Source organism: Lepisosteus platostomus, chromosome 10, assembly GCF_059453375.1.
Source record: "Lepisosteus platostomus isolate fLepPlt1 chromosome 10, fLepPlt1.hap1, whole genome shotgun sequence".
In the NCBI taxonomy this organism is placed as follows: domain Eukaryota; kingdom Metazoa; phylum Chordata; class Actinopteri; order Semionotiformes; family Lepisosteidae; genus Lepisosteus; species Lepisosteus platostomus.
In genome coordinates this window covers 56,205,135-56,228,029 of record NC_142620.1, presented here as the reverse complement: position 1 = coordinate 56,228,029, position 22,895 = coordinate 56,205,135, and the positions used below count along the sequence as shown (strand labels likewise).

The following is a 22,895-nucleotide window of genomic DNA, read 5'->3' as shown; positions in this document are numbered from 1 at the left end:
AAACCCTTCTGCAGCAAACCACATGGAGTCAATATGTCTGGAGAAATAAAATACATTTGTTATCTGAAGGGCTGAACAGCACCTAAGCTGCTCGACTAAAAACTTTATCATCGTATCCTGTAACTGTCTCAGCCCTCAGCCTATGTGACTATACCGACCCAACTGTAATTATTGGCAATAGAAAGACGAGTGAGTGTTGGGTCATGAAAGAATTTAATTAGAAGGAGAGCACAACAGATGGACAGCAGGAAGCAAACATACTGCAGTTCCTTTAAAAGAAAATCTAGAAAGGTCAGTGTCATCAGTTTGCCTGTCATTGTGCCCAAAATCGTTTTATAGTACAGCTTTCCAGGAAATGAGAGCTGCCAATGAATTCAGTCCTAAATCTATTTCAAGGAAAATTCCCTCCCAGCTTTTTAAGGGAACAAATCTGATCAATGGCACAGCACTGTTAATATTGTCACCCTAAGCCCACTGCCCTTGGTAATGGCACTGGATTCTCAGAAACCCCCTGTTAATTGTCTGTATGCAAGTGTCACTTCAGCATGAACCGAACATTTTCCGTGTGTTCTTTTTCCCTAAACATCATGTGTAGAGCGACTACAAAAACTTTTTAGCAGTGGCATCTGAGAGGTCACAAATATACAACTCCTGTAGTTGGTAGTGTGCACAAAACGTGTTAGTTTCAGTTATGCTTCGTGTCTCAGAAGCATGAGAAGATTTACACTCCCTTTTGCATGGCAAATCACAGAGACATTACTGTTGCATTGGTAATGTGCATGTTTGGAACACGTCGCATCAGAGTCTCACTCCAAAACCATTAGAACCCAGACAACATTCTGTTCCAATCCACAAAGGATAACATTTTTTAAACTGTTACTTAAAATCGGTAGAATATTTTTTGGTAAAAAGTAGTTTAATTGAACTTTTTTGACTTAAATACTATAGGACCTCTCTCCCTACCCCAAATGGAAGACTGAAAGTGCTGCTTATAGGTGCCTCTCCTTTTCCAATGTAACCCGCCTCGGCGCCCAAGGGTGACCTGTGTCGAGGCCCCTGAGAGCCTGACAGACTGCTGTGCACACGGCAGCACGCAGCCCTCGGCTCCCAGATTCCTTGGCATCGTGTTGTCAGGACCGATTCCAACAGCTGACAGCCACCAGGAGTCCACATCATGACAAGGGTGATTATATGTTGCACAGGAATGATTTTCAAAAGGTTCACATACTTTTATATTTTTTTGGCAGCAATTTCTGTACCTTGTTGCAAACTACTTGACAGGTTGATTGCGGGCATGCCAATAATCTGTACATACCGGAAATTCTTCCTGTAAACAATGCCATTTATTAATGGAAAGATGCATGTTTTTCTTCAAAAATAATCTCATAGGACACATCAGATCTCTTGTGTTTCAAATGTACTGTCAGGTATCCCAATACATTTATCCTCACCTGTGTAGTACAACTCTGCAGAAGCTGTACAAAACTAATACTAAATGCTTTGTGTAGATATCAAAGGATTGCTTTTAGATAAAAATCTGATTAATAGTGTTCAAATAATAGGTGTTTTTTTATTCAAGGCCTGATACTGATAAACAATGTACTGTATGTGCTAGTCTTACTTCTAATGAAGAGAGCACTGCTACAATAAAAACTTGGCAAGGGTGAAATTTCCCATTCATGGAGAAACCTCCAGTTAACAAATTATACAGCAAAAAAAGTAAGTGATATTGACACAACACTGCAGTAAGCAAAACATGGTTAGAGTTACAACCAACTGAGCACAATTTGTTTCTTTTGGCATCTGCTTCCTGGAAACAGAGAGCATTTGTGGCTGCACCAACACACACCCTACCAAGAGAAGTTCAATAAAACTCAAAAAGGTGTAGTTTAATAATCAATATTTATTCTACAAATTGAATAAATGAAAGACTGCCTGAAAACAAGGGCAAAGCACATGTATATAAGCGTATACAAGGAAAGCACAAAAGAAGGAAAACGAAGAGTTCAGAAGTACAATGGCCTTGAGATGTCCAGAGATGTCATTAATTGAGCAGAGTAACCAGGTGCCACTTCACAGGTGAAGAAGCGCACTCCAAAGGGCCTTTCGCACTGCATGTGATTATGCTCATCTGTCACTGTCATGGCAACAGCGCCTCTAAGCTGAGGACGGGCACGTTAAGGTACAAGTGCGGCACTAGAACCCCAGATTGGCCAGTGTGGCCCCAACCAATAACTTCTGCAGGATTTTTTCTAACACAGTCTGCTGCCACAAGTACTTTTAAGTGTCACCAGTCCCGCATGTACAAAGAAACATAGCTTTCCTCATCTGTCAACGTCAGCGACATCAAAGCAATTCTACAGTTTTTTCTTAAACTTGTGTCAGCATGATTGTCTCTAACAAAGCAAATGCAGCATATCCTATGCCTAGATACCAGTTTAATATAATTGCCATAATGTTTCATTACTTGGGATGTTACCTGCATTAATTATTGACATTTTTATTAATTCTCTAGCAGGAAGGGAAACAAATGCGATTCATTTTTTGCTCCTGAAAGTCCTTTTGTGTCACTGCACTTCGGCAAATGCTGCTATTGCTCTAACTGATGGGCTTGAGCTAGACCTGACACTCACAAGGAAAGACGAGAAATAAAGTTAACAGCACAAAATAACAAGCAATTTAGTTTACTGTGGGGAAAAAAAGCCTTGTAATTGAATTTTCTTGTGGGACTCATCTATTAGACTGGCATGCAGAATTGCTATCTCTAATAATTGCTTTTTACTTACAAATGTTTTGAGTTACACTGGCATTCTTATCTTCACAAAAGTCGGTTTATGTGCATAGACAGATAAATTGATAGTGGGTGGGTAGAAAGCAGATATTTATATAAAACTGAGTACTGTACTTACAAAAACAAGTGTGATTAACCACCATTAAGTACGTGGTGTTGACTGAGATCAAAGACAGTGATCAGAAAGCAAGCGACTATACTTGAAAATGTCATGAGGCAATGATAAGCCTGTCTTAAAAAACCAAACAGGCATTGCAAAAACACCCCATTGGAGCTGGCACTGGATAACACCAATAAGCAAACAGAAATCAAAAGAAAGGTTAAGTTTATTATTTCTATGAAGGTATTAAAATGACTAAAACGCAATGGCGTATCCTTTCTAGAGGAAGACGGGTTCCTGCAGTGCTATCCCACATGGCCCTGTACCGGGTTAGGAAGGCTTTGCTCCTAGCCCGGGTGAACACTGGAAACTGGAAAGGTTTTGACATGGCGTTGAAACGACAATGCTTAGAAACAAAGCTTTAAACATTTATTAGTGATTGACCTTTGATAATCAGTCATTGCCAGTGACGCACAAAAACATATAATTTGAATTCTTATAATTTAAGAAAGTTTCAGGTATTTTATGTGGGGCTGAGAAAGAACACACACTGGAAGAGATCAAGAGGGGGTCCATATCCACATTCAGTCTGCTACCTCCATTATTTCCAGTGAGGGATGCCTACCAGTACCAGGTTTTGGCTCTGCATAGGAAAGATGTAAATTGAAAATGCACAGCCTTTATTACTTTCTACAGCATCACAAACCTATAAAATCCAACCACCTGGGACCAGGGGCTGGTGAAATCAAATTGCTAAGATAATGGAATTTCTCCTATAAAATGGTTCAGAAGGCATCCCTAAATCAGTGACTCTTCAGAAAGAAGGAACTTGAAATAACTATTGCAAATCATTCAGCAGTGAAACACAGTGTGCCGTTTCCATCCTGGGTATGTCTGAACAGGAAAAATGACATCTGCTTTTTCATTCGCCCCCGGCAGAACATTCAAAAGAATTTGAAGGCAAATCTGGACTGGAGGGTCTAATTGGGTCCTTTCCTGACATGAAGACTTTGTGATAAAATAAACTCCATGAAAAGTTTACATAAGGCACTAGTCAAAAGTAAAAGTTTGCATAAATTATAAGGGAATCACTGGTAGAATTGACTAACGCCTGTGGCACGGGCTGTGGGCTCCTCCGGTATGTTCTCAACCCTAAGTCTCCAAGAGCTTTCATTCTCTGAGGATCATGTGGGGTTCATAACTTACAGTTTCTGAACATCAAGTCAGCAGGACTGTCCCTCCAACAAGCCAGCCACATTCACAGAGTAAAACAAAGTGATGAGTCTGAGATTTCTCAGATTTCAAAAATAGGGAAAAAGAAAGTCTTTGACAGCAACCAAAAGCTGAGCAGCCTGGCAGGTCTGCAGCACTGGCAACTATAAATCATCTTGACGACACTAACATACACATTCACAACACGCCGCACATCTGCATGCAGGAAATACAAGCGATACAGCAAGCTACACCGGAGCATACACCCCATTGTGTGGCACTGCTAATATTTATAAAACAGAATGAAAACAAAGAAGACTGATTTTCTCTCCAGACCCCTCTGAATGAAAAAGGCAGCTGAAAGCAGACACTCTGGTCACTCGCTCGAGATGTCAAGTCACTTCACACAAATGCAGGCCTGCACCTTTCAGCTGCTGAAGAAAGCTGCCCTGTCTTCCCTCCACACGGAGCTCCTCACACTTGATTTGAATATGTAAAAAGCAACAATACGAAATCGCCAGATTAATGTGGCTTCTGTCGTATTTCCACACCTTTCTTATAAAAGGGCTTCTGAGAAGAGATTACTGCTTCTCACTCTCGCTTCTACAGACATTTCATTTAAAAGTGAATGCATTATTTATTCAAGGGAAAAAAGTTACAGATGAAAATTTTACAGTAAGAGAACTAAATTAGTCCCTGGAGGTGTTATACTCACACCCCCATTAGCTATATTCAATAAAGAAAAAGATTTATGCTTCATTTCTGAGATCAAGGGTTGCATTTGGATACTGTTCTTGACAGAGACTTAAAATGGATCTTGCCACAAAAAATGAACATGGTTAACACAGACTAAAGAGGATTTCCTGTGCATGCAGAGGGGTATAAGATTATTAGACTATCCCAGCTGCTAGAATAGATTCTGTCAATGCTGTTTTGCAAAATGCTGTCAATATGAATGTACCAAACCAGCCTCAGCAGAAGTTCTGCTCTTTGCTGTCCACTCCTGTGCCCACATTCTTTATTTTTTATTTGTGCACTTTCAAATTTTAAATGTCTATATTGCTTTTAATTGTGCAATATAAATGAGCCATTTAAACTGAAATGTCAGCCACAATACATAGATTCCTTTATGTAACTGAGCAAGTTGTCTTTTTTAAAGCCTGTTTCTTTTTACTAGTCTTGTGTGAAGAGGTGTAAAAACACCTCCACCCCCTGCAGTGAGTTACGAGTTACACAAGACACCCAATGTCACTGTGACATTAATGACATCGCTTGTACTTTGTTCCAAGCAGCCAAAGTTGTTCTTAGGAAAGATGAGGCACCTTGTAAGGCTGCTTTGAAAAACAGAATTAAAAAATCAAGTTTTAAAGCAGAACATATGCCGGAAGGGGGTCTTGTATTATGCACGTGCACATATGAGAGAGAGAGAGAGCGCATAGACAGGCATTGCGTCTGCAGGTCTGGGGAAATCACTTACAGCTGCATCTACATCTCCGATCCTAGAACTTGGCAGCCAGGAAAAACTGGCAGCTTTCGACAGTACTGAATTTCACTGAAAAGAAAAAAATATCATAAAGGGCATGCAAGAAAAGGAAACTGGTGTACCAATTGGTGGAAAGCAAAGAGTGTGTGAATAGCAATGGCTGGGCATAACAGGATCATCCACCCACACTGTATTGATGTTTTCAATTATGATCACTAATGCAGCATTAAAAGAGAGACCTCAGTAGAAGCTGATAGTATCAGCCTAATGAACTATAATGAGAGCAGTTTGGATTGTGGCTGACGATTTTAAGCAAGTGTAGCAAGAACATCCAGTTCATAAATCTGATCTTGTTGCTTCTCTGAAGACGTCCTCCATGATATCGGAGGACGGGCTCTTTTTGATTCTCTAAAGTGTAGCCCTTAATGCAGCTCTGTGTGCTGTCTGTCAGGTTCATTTAAGTTACCCGTCACAGCAGCTGCTATTTCTTCTTTTTCCTTCTTAAATTTTTCAGCGACTCGTAATGGAGGTGCGCAGCACAGGGAGAAGGGGCCTGTGCCAGGCGACAGCCCCTTCGGAAGAGGCAGCCAGTGGGATTTGCTCTCAGACGCCACACAGCTGTGCCGACATGAAAGGCAGCAGGCCGGAGACAGGAAGCTCTCTGCAGGAGCAAGTGCAGGAGGCTAAACCACTGAAGTCAAGACTGAAAAGGTTCAAAGAACTGCTTTCGGATACAAAATGGTAGAAATGCCAATTTGAAGTTAAAAACAGATATATTTAGCAAAACTGCTGCAAACCACAATGCATGTTAATCATGGGGGGGGGGGAGTAAAGATATACCTCTTCTTGCCATTTTAACTTGGTAACACCAAGAAATAAACTCACATTTTGTCATTAAGTCTACATGATGATTTCAAAAATGACATACAGCATATACATTATTGCAGTTGCAGCTAAATTGTGCCCACTTTCTCTCAATTGCTAATCAGGCAGTCATCCTATTTTCAAATGGCCCATTCAGCACCCCGCAACGCTGTGACCTAAAAGCCGCCTTCAAATTCATCCCTGATGAGCACATTCTTCTGCTTATTGTCATCCGCTGCCCTGCACAATTTCATATAATGGTTAATTATAGTATTTCAACAAGGGCTGAAGTTGCACAAAAAGCTTAAAAATGGAAGGGGTCGTGCTCAATAACTCAATGAGCACACTTTACCACACTGGAGTTACACATTCCTGGCTTTGACTGTGACCTTTTTTTGCAGTTTTATGCACATGATTCAGTGAAGCTGAACATGGAGAACAGCAAGGTAAAACCACGTGTGAGAGTGCCAGCCCTAACACATCCCCGGTGCCCAATGCCAACTCCCCATATAAATCCAATTAATCCACTCTGGATAAGGGTCACATTGGACAGAATTTTTAGAAAAAAAAAAGAAAAAAGAAAAAGGTCTTTCAGAACCTCTGCAGAGTGGCTTTGTAACGTGCCCAAACCACCTGCGTACCAATCAAATGAAAATGACCCATCAACTCTGCTTCACCTACAATTTTTAGACCTTTTCACAAAAAACTGTTAGAGCTTCTCTTAATGTTGGGACTTACAACCCGTCCTACAGCACTTGATCCTGCTCCACTTGTTAGGCATTTGCTGGTGTCAGGTCTCTCATATTTAATGCATTAATTTAACAGCAAGAGGAAGAGTCATCATGTGCCTTAAATGCTTTCGTCAGCAAAGCTGAAAAATCAAGCCGCCTGTCATTTCCCTGCAAGACTTGGAGAGATCCTAGTGCTGAGTGAGACCATGTGAGGAGCCCAAGACTTGAACACAGAAAGAAAAGGATAAGCAGCTATCACAGCCCCTGAGCATAGAAGGTAAATGCATACCATTTGCTCACATTTCCCAGTGTGCCTATAAGACTTTTTCTTTTGGAAATCATCTGCATGCATTTGAAAGAGCAGATTACTTACGAATGTACAGTGGCAAAGCTGCAATTTTTCTCAGCATCAGCGTGGAGACATCTTTCAGAGTACAAACAGTAGCACCATTTAAGAAACTAGCTTGTAGACTGAGAGACTGTCTGCAAGGTGCAATGGTTTTAACAAATCAGCTACTATGCTGGAAAAATGCAGTGCATTTCTTAGCAGCCAAAGGCAGGCAGGCAATATTTTTTTCTTTATGTGTATAAGGCATTTATTATAAACATGACTCTGTTCACCATTTAGCCCCGACATTCTTTCCCATCCTCACAGAATGGAGCATTTGCTTTAAGCAAAGCATAAATAATTCAATGTTTAGAGCTGACACAACGAATACTAATTTCAACATATTACAAAGCCTCATCATGTAGGCTGATTGCAGTACCCGGGGTCATTAACGTCATGAAAAGCAACGTGCCTGTAATTTGAAACTATTGGCATGGACTCCTGACACCAAGGTTACCCACCAACCTGTTAGAGAGGATGTATGCTGCTCTGGCACTCTACTGTAATGAGTACAAATACTTTTCCAGCCAAAATTGTTTTCGCAAAATGCTTGCTCTCTGGTCTCTGAAAAATAAATAAAAATAAAAACCATGCATTAAAAGCATGATTAAGAATTATTATCCATGGATGAAACACAAAAAAACTAATTAAACAAGTAAAAAATGAAGCCAGAGAATTACATCACTAGCATGGCCTTGAGACAGAATGCTGCAGCTTCAACTGTTAATTAATTCATTTTAAAACCAAGTTATTAAAATTAGATATTCTAAAAAAAGTTATTAACTGGAAAATTAGTTTTGCTCTTCTTCACTGCATCTCCCTTCACTCTGTAAAGCTCCAAGGGATAGGCTTAATGTAGAGGACCTGATGCATACCATAGGATCTGAATACTCCATGAGATAAAGTAACAGCCGCTGAACTCCACAAAATCAATCACGGCTCCCTGCTCGCTGAAGTAAAGCACACAGCTCGAGTCCTGCCTCTAGAGACAGCCCCGAAGGGTACAGGCTACAGGATGGTGCAGTCAAGACAAAGCCAAGGTGCACGAAACAGCAGAATGACTGGAAAGGTATTGTAGTCAGGTACTACAGGCTTCGAGGACGAGGAAGGGTGGAGGAAAGGAGAATACTTTTAAAAAAATAGAATTTTAAAATTCAGGGAAACTGCATCGAAATCTAATGTGGATCTCTCACTCTTACCCTGAAAAACATTACCAAAATCAACAGCTGTTCAGAATCCTACCTCTTCCAGCCTTCACTCACCATAAGGTTAAACAGCCCTTCTCAACTCTGTCTGCCTCCTGATGAGCAGAAGCTCATCCTGCCCTAATCATCACAGACTATTAAGTGGTCTGCTGGAGCAAAATGGCTTCGCTGTTCCCAAGGTGGAGCAAGTGTTCAGCAATTCCCATTCGCTTATTGTCTTCTAACAGCTTAACTAACTTAATTCATTGCAAGACACACTCTGACAAACACGCATACACACATGAGGAAAAAAAAGAAATAATGAGGTTCACCCTTTGTTTCAGGCCATACATTTGCCTATGGTATCAACTGGCATGGCTATTTTTTAAACAAGGCAGACACAAAAGAATAGCCCTTCAACGAAAATCCCAAAGTGACAAAACGATTTCAGACCTGAAATTAATTTATTTCTGCTAGGACTTCAGTTTCAGTTAAGTGCTTTTCTTTATTTCAGTTCCTGCTTAGAGTAATGTTTGGGCATCAAACCATCGCCATCCACATGGCCCAGGGCAATTTACAGTCCTCCCACACAGTTCAAGAATGGCATAACCATTAGATGAATTTGTGCAAACTAATACTTGTTACACTGCATTACATTTTATACAGTCTCGGTTCCAGTCTTCTTGACACGTTATTGTTTCCTTGTGTGTATGAAAACATATTATGTATGTTTTATATTTCTGCAGAAGCAGCTGTTAGCACTGTGTAGCTTTCGTGATTGCTAGCAGCTAATTAACATGAAGATCATCATCTTTCTTGGAAGACGCGAGGGAATCGGCTTCAACAACAAGGCTGGGCAGCTTTTTCCACACTCCCACCACCCTTGGTGTAGAAAAGCATTTCCTGTTCTTGGTTTTAAAAGCTCTTTCTTGTGGTTTCCACTGATGATTATGAAGACGTTCAAATTTGACCATTTGAACTATATTATCATAATTGAGATGAAGCATTGATAGAAATTAGGAAGAGCAGTGGTCCTAGAACAGATCCCTGGTGTACTCCAATAATTAAAGCACCCTTATCAAAGCATTCACACCATATTTGTACTTGTTTCTGTAATGAGACATTATCTTGGATATAATTAATCAATTAAACGCAACTTCATCAAAATCTTTCTGAGAAGCAAAAAAATCCAAAACTTTGTACACTTATAGCACGTCTTCATTACACTGACTTGCTACTTCTTTTCTTAAGATTAATAAACATTGAAATAAATTTATTTCATCTTCACTCATTTACTAGTTATGTATTAACATCTAACCTAGTAAAGGAGTTTGAGCTACTGTATTTGTAAAAAAAAAAAACACAATGCAAATCTTAGCCAAAAATTATTCTAAGAATTAGCTCTGGCCTTCAACGTCTGTTGTCAGTGTAAGTATCTGATATAAAAACCTGGCGCAGTTGAGGCATGAGGATGGACCAACCAGCCTGAGCTCACACTTTCTCAGCAGGCCTGCATGTCCAGAGAGTGCCACTGCCAGACATGGGAATTCAGAGCCAACCCCGAGGCTGCACTGGCACTGGGCTGCTCACACTGCACTACCCAGATAAGGCAGGGAAATCAAGAGCAAGGCACTAGGACCATATCAACCCGGTTTCACTTTGTTTGAGCTGCTGTCCACCCAAACCTACAGACTTCAAGCAAGGCACCGTATAGACCAGCCGCTAACCTCTGCTTGGCTTGACTGCACTATTGTATTACTTCAATTCCACGCCCACACACGAACACGCTGCCTGTCAGACAGCCATTTCTAATTTACTCTGTCCAGCCTTCCCCCATCTCACCCAACTGACCTGCCAAGAGCTCTGAAACCTCTGCTGAGACGGGGCAGACGGGAGGGCAGCATCTCCCGAAGGTGGAGTGAGACGTCATCGCTGTGTAGGAGCAGTCCTGGCAGTTCGCACATGGCCATGCACGAGCAGCCTCTTCCCAAGGGCAGCAGACCATGCACACCGCGCAACAACAGAGGTTTCTGATACATCTAATCACTTTCACTGTGTTGCCGTTCTCGCCACCAACACACAGGTGCCCTTCACGTTTGATAGTGTAAAAAAAGGACACTCATTTTCAGGAATGAAAGAGTAAACAGGAAACCTCAAAGTGTGGGGGTACAGGTTTCATTCACTTGCAGGACATTTAAAAAGAACCAAGAGTGCGCACTGCAGATACCCAGGCAGATTCAACCCATCTTCTTACCTCACTGTAAAAAGGAGCCAGTACTTTCCCTTCCTTGCACATGTCTTAGTCATATGGTGTCCCCTATGGTATCAGTATGCACACCGCACATAGTCCTTGGTCCCCTAATGAGTCACGGCATTCCTTCCCCCAGGCTTGGAGAAGCTTATCCGTGTTCATCTGCAGTGCTGCAGTGACTCTAACCTTACTAGCCCTCCAGCGTTGCTTTAGAACTCCAATTCCTTCATTTTTAGGGATTTGTGCACCAGCTATATTGAAGCTTCTTCAAGTTTCATTCTATAACTTAAATTAGCTATCCGGCTTTTAAAACCCAGATATGTGTTATGAAGGTCCTAAACTGAGCCTTTATAAAAATGAGTCATTTCTATATAGTTTTATAATACAATAAAAAAAATAGAATGACCCTTTTTGGAAAGATCCAGCTAAAAAAGGGAGGGAATAGAAACTCTGGAAATTGTTTGAAAGGGGTTTAAACACACTAATTTGAATTCCATCTACATTATCTCTGTACTTCCTGACTGAAAAAGAGAAAGTAGCTCTGGGCAATACAGAATCATATAGGGGGATACACAGACTGGAAGCCTGATGGTACATCATACCATTTTTCTATATATTTTTGGCCTCAACAAATATTTAAAAAGTTTGTACAGCAGAGTCGACAGGCCATGGCCAGCAGCCTTATCTCTCCCTCTAGTGAGACCTGCGCTGTGTTTTGAATTGGCAAGGTGATGGAGTGGAGGCCTGTGTCCCCAGATAAAGCCCCCCCGTAACTCAGTGTGTAAATGACAAGCCCTGCACTCGCCAGCGGTTGTGAAAAGGCAGCTCCCCGAGCGATTAGCAGGCGCTGCTCGTCAAGGAAAGATTCTGCAGTCAGGAATGGCGAGCACTGTGGTCATCAGGCTCCGAGCAATTTGCTACCAGAATTTCAAACTTCTGGAGCTACTGAGAAAACAATCGCTCACAGCTGTCTCCTCCTTTTGTCTGCATAATTGGGTAGAGATTGTATGCAGGTTTATTAAACAGCATCTTCCATGCATCTCCCAAAAGATGCAGCCTAGTTCTTGGTAATATCCTGGATTAAGAATCCACTCTTTTCCAAAACCTACACAGAAATCCCACAAACATTTGCTGTTCTTTCTCAATAATTGTGCTATTACACTGATGCGAGTTTTAAAAGCACACAGTAACTGAATACCCAGTGCTTTTCTAACCACTACACACCATTGATCACTTCTAATCAAGGGTACAGTTGTTTACTGTAGAGACTGGTACTGGTGCCAGCTGTGTCTCAGAGCTTGAAGAAAACAGAATGACAAAGATGTCCATATTTGTTTACATCACAAAGAGAGGAGCACAAAAAATGTCAAGAGGGAAATTAGCAAAAATTATTTGAGACAGAGAGATGACTTTATAAAGAATCCAATGCTTGAAAAATACAAAGCCTCACAACTGCAGCCCAACTAGCTTTCCTAATCTTCAATACACAATTAAAAGAAAAATAATTAAAATCCAAAGTGATAACCTAGTCATTGTAGAAATATTTATCAAATTAGTTTTGACCCTCATTAACACCGCCTAGATTCCAACGAAATCCCATTTATTGCCCAGAGGGTGTTGAAAGCAGATTTGTTCTTCTTTTGCACAAACTTCTACTTTAATAGCGAACCTCAGGACCTCCAGCACTTTATGAAGATGTACATTGTTAATTCACAAGCCAGAGTGAAATAATCCATTTAACTTGCTCGGAGCTTTTACACTTAAGAAGGTTCCTTAAATTTAAGAAGGTCGTTTTTTTAAGACACCTATTCTTTAAACACTTGAACCCACTAATTCCCTCATTGCTAGATTTATAATCCGGGATCTGAGAGAGGGATCATGAGGATTGAAGATGCCGGACAATGCTGCTGAATTTGTGGAGTAGCTAATAAATCCTGCCCACAGAGATTTGTCAGGAGCGGAGAGAAGCTCACTTTATTTCTTTCCAGAACAGTAACAACCCTGGCAAAACTGGTGGGTCTGTAATGGAGGTGCCGGGACAGACATCCACCTTTGTGCTGGATTGCGATGGGGGAGCTGAGCCAGTGAAAAAAACCACCTGCCTCAATGATCTTGCCATCCTGTTTATACCCCTGACAATAAATTACAGCTGCTGGACAGCCAGCACAGACACAGGGAGGGAGGAACAGCACTTGCCTTCGCAGAAGAAAAAAGTGGAAGCACTGTTGATGTCCTTTTAGATCATCAGTATTTTATACAATCAGAACTTATTACTGTATAATAGTATTCAACCCCAGATACTTTCCCAGGCAGCATCCGACAGGGGGAGATTTTAATGTGCTAAAGGACAAGACGTATCCAGCATATCTGGACCACTTCGGATCACTGTAACCCATCACAACAAGAATAGTAACATCCATAAATTAAAAACGGTGTGTTATTTCTGTCTTTTAGGGGTAAAGAAGAGGGATAATGGTGAAATGTTATGGCTATTGATTTTTATAATGAATGTTTTAAGACTACAAAAAGAAAAAAAGCCTTAACTTTCTACTTAATGTTTCAGACAATGTAACCATTTGACCACATATAAAGTATCAACCTTCAATAAACCTCTCTGCCAGTCAAGCCAAAGGTCCTCAGTTTCAGTGTTGTGAAAATCCAAGAATAACATTTTCTAGCTAGAGGTGCAGGTGACATTTTCAAGCAGCTCTTTGTTTTCTCTCCAGGGGAAGTGCACATAGGAATTGATTCAGAAAGGTCACTTGAAACCAGTGGCCTAGACACTAGCTAGAAAGTTATTCAATGTTTCACAGTCTTAGGAGTGAGCGATAGGCTCTGCTCCAGATGCTATCAGCCATCATTCTAATTGATGAATGGACTTCTGACTCCTTCAGTTTCTTTTGGAAAAAAAAATCCAAAAATACTAAGACTGCTGGTTTTAGGTCAGCCTAACATCCAGTTATTCAGTTAGACTCGTTTCCATTGGCTAGAAGACAAAACCAAAAGATAAAATCACACCAAAGACAAGCAGAGGTGAAGCTGCACGGGTGGGCACTATTCAGACAGAGAAGCCCCACAACCAGGGGTTAAAACCTCCAGCTTAACAGATTAATGGCAGCCGATGATCTCCAGCCATTTATTGCGCTATAAATCATGGGAGCTCTCCAGCAGCAGCGGCGAGGCAGTCAGGGCCCAGGACAGGGGCTGCACGCAGACGTGTGAGCACTGGGAGCAGGTGGAAGGCAGAGCCTGCCCAGCCCGGCTCACAGGAAGCGCAAAGGGAGAAATACGCCGGCTGCTGGAAGAACATGCTGCGTCACACTCAGGCGCCCGGCAGGTTACTCTTTTCTCCGAGACGCAAGGCACTCGCAGCAGAGGCCAGCCCCAACCCCCGACAAGAGCCCAGCCAGTCCTGCTTGTGTGGACAGAGTCTCACGACACTGCTCTAAATTCCGACATGAAGAGAAAGCATAAAATGCCTATCTCCGTGAGCATACCGAAGCGACGCTTCCATTTGTAATTCCTCAGGTTAATGGGCCCCTGATGAAAACCCAGGGCAATCAGGAGTCATTTAATTGAAACGAAGAGAAAAAGAAAAATTGCAAGTCGTGAGGTGCAAAGGTGTTAACTAATCTCGGAATCTAAGACTGGATTTCAAGCAGTCGGATAACAGAGAGAATCCTGATGCAACAGACTGGCCTTTTCTTTTCAAAGCAATTTTCCAGCTGTTGAGACAGACTGTCCACTTCACATTACTCACAGTCAGTTCTGGACTTTAATTGCTCTGTATGAATAAATAGTTTCTTTTGATGCACTCTCTCTTTTTCAAAAACAAGCTCATCTCACAGAAGTTGAGGTTCCTACAGTTCAGTAACTCCTTCATTTACACTGGCTCCTTAAGTAATGCCTGGAGATGTTTAGTTAAGAAAAGCATTATATAAAATTAAGTGCTGCTGTTGAATAAAAATGAAGTGAATATATCACTTTTAAAACACGAAAAAGTGAAGCAATTTAACTTGTAATTAAAAAATCTAATTATATGCAGCAGTAGCTTGATTTCTGCAACTCACACTCAAATGAGTAGGGACAGGCATATACCTTTGTTTTGTGCCAAGGTTGACATTCAAGTAATGTTTTTTGTAAGAAAAATACAAAATCTCTAGGAGTTCTTAATATGTTTTAATGTAAAGACATGGTAGTGTTACCATCATAAAAAAAGCTATTAATTTGAATTCTTTTTCATATGTGATTAAGCAACAATTACACTTTCCACAAGCATCTATAAAGATATCAGTACTTATATGGGAAATGTAGGTTTATAAACACCTTGACCCCAGTCACTGAAACCCAGAATTATTTATTTATAAAAGCTGTTCCATGCCATGTGGTTGAACGTTGAAGGGAAACAATTGAAAAAGATGCATTTTGTCTAGGGAATACATTTTTAAAAACGACCAAACTCACAATAGTAAAACAGCCCTGATAAAACAGAATACATTCAAAAATTAAATCAACATTGTGCTGCGGGTTTTCCAGTCTATCAAGAGCTTTAGCAGGGCTGTATCGATGGCTCAGGATTATCACTGTCAATAAAGCAGAAAAGCCCATTGCTGCTGTGTCAAAAGGGCTGTTATTTGTGTAATAGCTGAGGTGGGTGTTTTGATGAACCCCTTATATCAAATTCCACAGCAGCAGCTCCCCCAAGCCTCCCAGCAAGGCAGCCAGCAGGTAAGAAATGTCAAAGGCCTAAATAAGGAAAAAGTAATGGATTGAATCCATGTGACAGTAAGCGATGTAGAACAAGTGAAGGGCTGTGGGATAAAATCTCCCAGTAACAGGCAGCACTCAAGGTTCTGTCCTGATGATAAATAGCTCTCTGCACATGGCCACACCACTGTCTGCAGGACATAATGGAATGACCATTCAAGTGAAATAATTTAACCCTTCAACCTTTCCATTATAGAAAAGGCATGGAAAAAGGACACATCTCATTCTCGTGTAGTGAACCTCTAAAGCAAAAGGAAACAGGATATAAGCCACATTGTGACCTCCAATCACACTGCTTTTGCACTGTGCCCTGCCACTGGTGCCTGAATACTTATTTGGAATAACTTGCACTTATTAAAATGGAATATGTCATTAAATAAACTTGCAATGCAGTCCTTATACTAAGTGTGTAACACTTCAGAACATCTAAGAAAATCTCCTGGCCTACACGACACACAGGGTGCAGGAAGTAAGCTCAGACAGAATTGCCATAAAATTAGGAGATGATTACAGTATGTGGCTCATGCTAAGAATATTACTTCTCACAGTTAATAATTTCTAATATTTCCCAACACCTTGGATTTAATTTGTTATAGTATGTTCTTATTGATCTATAGAGATAGGGTTTCTTAATTTTACAGTATGCAAACATCCATTAGAAGTTCACCTGCATGATGTATCAAGCAGGTATTACAAAGCTGTTTAGGGACAGCTTTTTACCAGGTCTTCCTTAAAATAACAAATTGATAAACCACTAAAATTCACTATCATCACACAAGTGCAAGTTTAATAGAATGAAACTTAACTCCCAGTAATTACTCCAGCTGAAAGCCTAGAAGCTAGCTCAAGCATGTGGATCTATACAAAACATATTAATAGTTTCAGCAAACTTTGGCAGACAGCCCCACTGTGGAGAGTCCTGCCAGTTCACCAAGTGAGATTTAATAACTGGTCCAGTTTTAGTTAAAAAAAAAAACGAGGTACAGATGGATTTAAATTTTGGTTTTACAGACAAATTTTGCTCAAGACAAAATCTAAGTTTATTTACCCTTCAATTCTCTATTTTATTCAAAGCTCAAGAGCATTTCACTGGCACCTATCGTGTTTATTGCTTTGCTTGACATTGTAGCTTTAGCCCAAAGAGAATGCTCAACACTGCCATACACAGTCAACATACCAAACACTGGCATAGCCAATCCTATCCAGGGAGCTGGGGTTGAATTGAGAATGAAAATAACCTGCAGCTACTGGTTACAGTGCACATGCAAACCCATGGCCATGATGAATTAACAGAGTGCACTTCAGACAAGAAAAAAACCACGGTCTTGCAGCACACAGTGACATATTTCTTGATCATTATGAGTCAATTTCCCTCTGTTTGCTTACTTTGATTTCAAATATTCCTTCTACTTATTCATTAATTTCCTGATTTACCAGTTTATTTTTAATTTATTTTAACAGGTAAGTTAATTTAGAATGCTGGAGTCCCATATTTACTGCAGGGTGTCATTTTCATATAAAAAAAATGCAGAACTCCCTAAATGAATTAACTATATATAATTTTCCTTCAACATACATTTTCCATATCTGTGACTGAGAACTTACAAGATACTTTGAATATATTTATAAGCTTGTTAGTCATTAAAAAACTAAGCCTAATGCGTAACCGTGTAAGTTTATGTTTTTTTTAGAATAAATCCAATTTTCACTGAATGTGATTAAAAAAAACAAATTACATTTCTGAGGATTTAAAAAAAATGTCCTAATTACGCTCATGTTGCAGAGCAAAATGAATTGGCTGAACACTTTCTGCTAATAAGCAGTGTACCAAATATAAGATAGAAAAGGCTATGCTAATCAAGATATTCCTCTCACTGAAAACAAGCACAGATGTATAAAAGCCCCCCTCCCCTACATTTTATTAGCCAAACAATATTGATCAGTATGCATTTGCAGTTTCTTCCCTGTGTCACAGAGTGTTTGGCTGTATGGTGATACAACGAGATCTCATCTTAATTCATTTAAATAGAGGTCACTCACTACTAGAAGTTGCCTATAGCTATAATTTAGAAGACTTCAGAAATTTAACCTTTTATGTCCTGATGAAAAATACATAGTGGCCGCTGCCATTGGTTTTTAAGGCCTAATATTCCAATGGGCTAAGCTGCCCACGCAATCTGCTGGCAGTGGTGAGGCTTTCCGCATCCAGTGAGAACCGCAGCCAGGATGCGTTAATCTCCCTGCGTGGGCCCACCGGCTCTCCTTCACACGGCTGAAAACTTCATATTCTTCCTGCTGCTCCCTGTGCATCTAGAAAAAGTCTTATTTGTTTTGTTTTAATTACTACACTTACAAATCCTTTATATTTGATACATGAAGTTCCCAAAGCACAGCATCTAACATTCACTGTTCTCCCTGGTGGTATCACAAGTTTAATGTCTGCTTAGGCAGCAGTGCCAAGCAGTGGTGAGGACTCTGGACTCATATCCAGACGTTTGTGATCTCTGTTGTTCTCTTGAGCGAGGCGCTTCACTCAGATTGCAGCAGTAACATACCCAGCTGTACAGCTGCACCAAAATAAGTCACTTTTGATAAAAGGGCCAGTCAAATAAATACGGTTATTTATTCAGTCATACATCTAAAAGCTTTAAATAATTTAAAAAGACAAATAATACACTTACAATTTGTTAGGCTGCATTATATCATATCTTGAGAGGATTGTGGGATGTGAGGAGTAATAATAACATGGCTTCCAGCACGTGTTCCGGAATACCCATGACCCAGTGCACACTGAACTCGCCTATGCCTGCAGCATTCAAGTGCTTTACCAATTAAAAGAAGGTGGGAGTTTAGGGAAGCCAGACTGTCCAAGCCCAAAGTGGAACTTAGTCAGGACACTTGTTTAACAGCACCTTATACAACATGGTGCCTCCCACCACCATACTGGGGCATTGGTATGGAACTTCTGGTCCTGAAAGAGTGCCACCTACAGGTTGTCCATCACCACTTTCAGCAACAGCCTGCATTCCTTAGGGGAAAGCACCATCACAGTATTAACCAGGTGCTACCCTTACTTAGCTTCAGAGAACTGATGAGATCAGGCTACAAAGTGCTAATGCTGCTGTCAGAAAAGATCAAACGAATGCTTTCTGGCATAATATCATAAGGGAAAAAGCCCTCAAAGCAATGTGGATAACAACAGAAAGAGCTTGACACTGCTCTTCTCTGTAGTGGAGTACTGGAGACTGACTTTAGAAAACAAAACAATATTGACATCTCATTTCAATCAATAGGAGGGGAAAACAAATTGCATTTTTTAACTGCTGAGATGTTACTTGCAGATGTTTTATAATATAAACCTTAAAGATCCAGTACAAACCTCTCTTTTAAACATCACTTTCAAACCTCAGTCTGTAACACTGTATGTATGTAACATATCCTTTCCTACTCAATAATAACATTTATATATTTATATATAAAGGTACACATGCTTTTTTGCTACAAGGACAAAAATTTGCAGTGTTAAACAGCAGCAGATGTTTCTGTGTCTGACATATGTTGCCAGACAGAAAAGGGCATTTTGCTTCTTGCTCTGTTCCCAGCCTTGGGGGCAGGGGGCTGGCTGGGCAGGCAGCAGCAGTCTGATGTCCAGGAGGCTGCAGTGTGCACACAGACTGGGCTTGGAGGGGTCAAAACAGCTGCCTTCATACCTCGCAAACTGGGCAGCAGCTCTTTCCCAAACTTATTTTTCCGGCTGCACATTTCCCATTTTATCACTTGCTGATAAAAAAAAAATGTAACTCACCTGCTATGTTCAGTGAAGCTGTCAGTGGGGAGAACTAGAATACCTTATAGAAAGCTCAGTTTTTGGGTGGCACTGACTTGTGGACACCTAGGTGGCAGCAGAAAATAGTTTAAACCTCCTGCCATAGTAGGAAAAAACAAGCAAGGAACGGCAAACCTCTTAATTATCTCAACTGTCACAGTGTGTTAACAGGCGACAGGGGCATAAGGTGACCACAACACTTGTCATGGTTGTCACTAACATTTTTGTAAGTACATCTGAGTGAAGAGTTCTTTCTAACACAAGCAGAACTGGGAGTGAAGGCAGTCTATTAAACAATACTTCTTGTGCGTTATTTGTGTCCAACTTCTCATCTTTAGTATGCTAATTGCATTACCACTAGACCAGAGTTCAATAGCTTTTACATAGCTTTGTAAATATTAACTTCAATGTTCTCAAGTTGTTGTCCTAATTACTCACCATTGCTTGAATAATCTATATCACCTAGACTCTGCTACAAGACTTATTTCAGACTTCATCTAAACCTAAATCTAAGATAACCTCTGAACTTGAACTGAGCTTCACTAATCAATGGAGAATATTCTATCTCAGCTAACTTAATGTTCGTATCACCTGGTCTGGTCATCTCGAATATGTTCAACCTGCTGTATTCATTTATTCTTTTGTAATAAACCACCCGTTTTCTGGATTGGAACAAGTTATCTTCTCCTCTCTGCTGTCGGTCTGTCTGACAGGGCTCTTGTCTCTTTGTTACAAGGCCAGGGTTAGACTCAGTTATAAGGATGCTGCAACACTATAGCACTCATTCAGGTGAATTGACAAGGTGCTCTTCCTCAACTTATTATGAGTCCAGAAACTCATCCTTTTTGGCAACATCTTATACCACAGAAAAGTAGACATAGACAGACCAGACAAGCATCCAGCAAAAGTTTGTGTTCTGGTATCTGAGTTTTACACAAGCATACATTAACTCTTTATGTTGTAAATCTATACTTTACCAGAGAAATATTCCTATTGTTAAAGACAAACTAGAGTGAAAGGGGTTAACCTATGACGCCTTTTGGCTGCTTCCAACTTTAAAAAAAGTGACAACCTGCCTGACAGTAATTGCTGTAATTATACAGAACATCCCTGCCTTTTTAATGGAACTGACACTGGTTTCTCTCAAGAGCAGAGATAAGACAAATTAAAATTAATGTTGACAAAGGCATTGCAACACAGAAGCTACTTTTTACAAAATAGCACACTGGCAAGAAGAGTGTTCTTCACCTCCTGTCAGCTAACTCCTTAACTCCCCTGCACATTTGCTTCTTGAGAACTCCATAAACACAGAACAATAATAATTTTAAGACGTTGTCAAGAATCTAAATATCCAAATATTTTAAAGGATTAGAGGAGAATATATAAGAACACACCTGGAAAAACCACCAAGGACAAACAAGTCTAAACTGCTGATTTCAAAGTGTTTCTCTAAACAAAAATACAGGGGATGCCAACCTGCCTAGTTCTCTTCACTATTCTAGTATCTTCTATTCCCAGCGACTTTACCAGGATTTTCACATGTCAGCAAGTCGAACAGCAAGTGGAATATGACTGTTCCTGTCACTCTGGACCGATGATCCCCCACACAATAGAACTGCAAGAACAGAACAAACAGAAGCAGGAATGTCAGTTGTCTTTGTGCCTGTCTCCTAATTAGCTCTTCATTTTGGCAAGGCAACATGTGCGAGTAGAACAGAAGTGGTTAAACAGCACCACTTAGTTCTGACAACTGAGTGTGTGTCGTGTCCAACATACAAAAAAACTATCTGATCTTACCATTTCTGGTCACAGTTAATAGAATAATAAAATGAGACAGGCAGTTTTTCCATGAAATATACAGAAAATTTCTGTGAAATATGTAATATGTACAAAGTTTTTGTTGAAACTGGTCTGGGAGGTGTAAATGGCAATTTCTGAGACTTGTTTTGTGGTTTTCAGCAACTGTCTTGGTATGTATCCATCTATCCCTGTTGGTGAGCTTCAGCTTACAATAACTATTCCTCTTTCCTGATGCCGTTTTCCCTTTTCAGGTGTACACCATCATGATTTTCCACACTGTTCCCAACACTGTTAACGCATTAAAGCCGTTTCTATGACCTGATGCACCTGCAGTTTGGGGCACTAAGTATTTGACCACTTTTAAAATATGTTAGATCTCTCATATTGCTTTCGAAACACACATACAAAGTCTTAATTTTAAAACAACTTTTACAGTGGAAACATATTAACCTCAACACTAATTAGCAATATGAAAAGTGCGGAATCCTTTTAAATTGAGATTTAGTTACTTTACAATATGAGCCTATTTTCATTAGATGTTCCATTATTTTTTCCAACCCATGTGTATTTACTGTAATATTTTGAAAAACTTTAAGTAAGTCTCAATTTACAACATCAAAAAGTAAACAGTGGATTGCTTGGGCAGTGCTATTAATCACTGCTCCAGACAAGAAGCCACTGGAGCCCTGACTAAAATGTCTTTGGCACCAAATCCAGTTCTCTGGAATCAGAAATCCTAAATACATCACTTGGGGGAGCCAAGGGTAGTCATGTGATCTCAGGCCACTGCTGATCATTTTTCTCCTTCTGGAGGAGATGAGCACCATTCGCATCAGCAACAGGTCGGTGACTGAGGCTGGCAGGTGCTCTGGCCTGCGTTTTAAAGACAAAGGCACCGTTCATGTGGTCAGGTAGCACTAGCGACAACCCTCAAGAAAGTCCGCAGTCTTGTTAATAACCAAAAACAGCATATTTAGCAAGGCTTTTTTCCTAAGAAATGACGTAAATGATGTAAATCTTGAATTATGTAAATTCAAGAAACTATTAACAGAAGGAGACATCTGCTTGGTATGCAGACAGCATTTGTATTTGTGTTCTGTGGCACAGGAATTAAAGAGAAGGCCACCTCAACGTTTGCTAGAAATCCAAAGGGAGCCAGTTTCGCACTTCAGGGGCTTGCAGAAGAGAAACATCTGCTCTTGTAATGCAAGGTGCAACACCTAAAGGAGCACTAGTGTCATTTCCTCCTGTCGTTTTTCACACGTCTGAACTTAACATGCAGTAATCAAGCACAGGTGGGCTCTTCTTGGAAAACTACCAAACTTAAAAATCTCCCAAGAGTGAGACTCGGAAAAAGCTGAAACAGGAAACTGAGGAGATAAGTGGGTCAGATGACAATGCATCCTCTCCATGCCTTCCCTGAGAATAGCTCTCTGCACTTCCATTGAAACTGATCAGTACACTGTACTAAAAAGAGACGGTATTACATTGATCTAGC

General features: G+C 40.4%; 1 protein-coding gene across 10 annotated transcripts in view; it reads right to left on the bottom strand.

Annotated features, from left to right (window-relative positions):
• Positions 1–22,895, bottom strand: part of enox2 (ecto-NOX disulfide-thiol exchanger 2) — a 186,028-nt gene that overhangs the window by 136,701 nt on the left and 26,432 nt on the right. The window contains exon 2 of one of the 10 annotated variants that reach the window (XM_088597491.1): positions 21,074–21,212. The exons of 8 other annotated variants lie outside the window; for them this stretch is intronic. The gene's annotated coding sequence lies outside the window, so the exon portion shown is untranslated. Of the gene's footprint in view, positions 1–8,034; positions 8,134–21,073; positions 21,213–22,895 lie in introns of all 10 variants that reach the window. One more of the 10 variants, XM_088597492.1, reaches the window with a different exon arrangement.